The sequence below is a fragment of the Anomaloglossus baeobatrachus genome, chromosome 6, assembly GCF_048569485.1.
Source record: "Anomaloglossus baeobatrachus isolate aAnoBae1 chromosome 6, aAnoBae1.hap1, whole genome shotgun sequence".
NCBI classification, from domain to species: Eukaryota; Metazoa; Chordata; class Amphibia; order Anura; family Aromobatidae; genus Anomaloglossus; species Anomaloglossus baeobatrachus.
The window spans coordinates 187,627,306-187,627,990 of record NC_134358.1 but is presented as its reverse complement, the minus strand read 5'-3'; positions in this window follow the sequence as shown (position 1 = coordinate 187,627,990).

Sequence of the window (685 nt, the reverse complement as noted above, 5' to 3'; positions counted from 1 at the left end):
GGGTAGAGATGAGCGAACCGGTCGCGGTTCGGCTCGAGGTCGGTTCGCCGAACGGAGCTCCCGTTCGAGTTCGGTTCGTCGAACGTTCGACGAACCGAACTCGAACTGCATAGGAAACAATGGCAGGCAATCACAAACACATAAAAACACCTAGAAAACACCCTCAAAGGTGTCCAAAAGGTGACAAACAACTCACAACACAACACACACATGGGAAAGTGACAAGGACAAATTCTCATGTGAAAACAAAACAGCGTTACGAAGAAAAAGAGGACGAGACACAGATAAAGGCATGGCATGCGCTTCTAAAATCATGTAAAACACCGCAAGGTGACTCCAAGCGGAGTCTCCCTTTTTCCAAAAATTGGACATCACAGACACCCCTTCAGTGGCAGCACTTGTGCCCCAGTTGTACACTTCACAGCTAGATTTGCATCAAGCACATTCAAAAATACGCCATACTTAACCGTCCCCAGGATGACACCGGGGTAGGTAGCAAAGTCTTTGCTGAACCATGACTTGTTCATCTTGGCTTCTTTTAAAAACAATGTAAGCAAGGGTTATTCCAAGCGGAGTCTCCCTTTTTTCCAAAAATTGGGCCCCACACACACCCACCCCTTCAGTGGCAGCACTTGTGCCCTAGTTGTACACTTCACAGCTAGATTTGCATCAAGCACATTCCAAA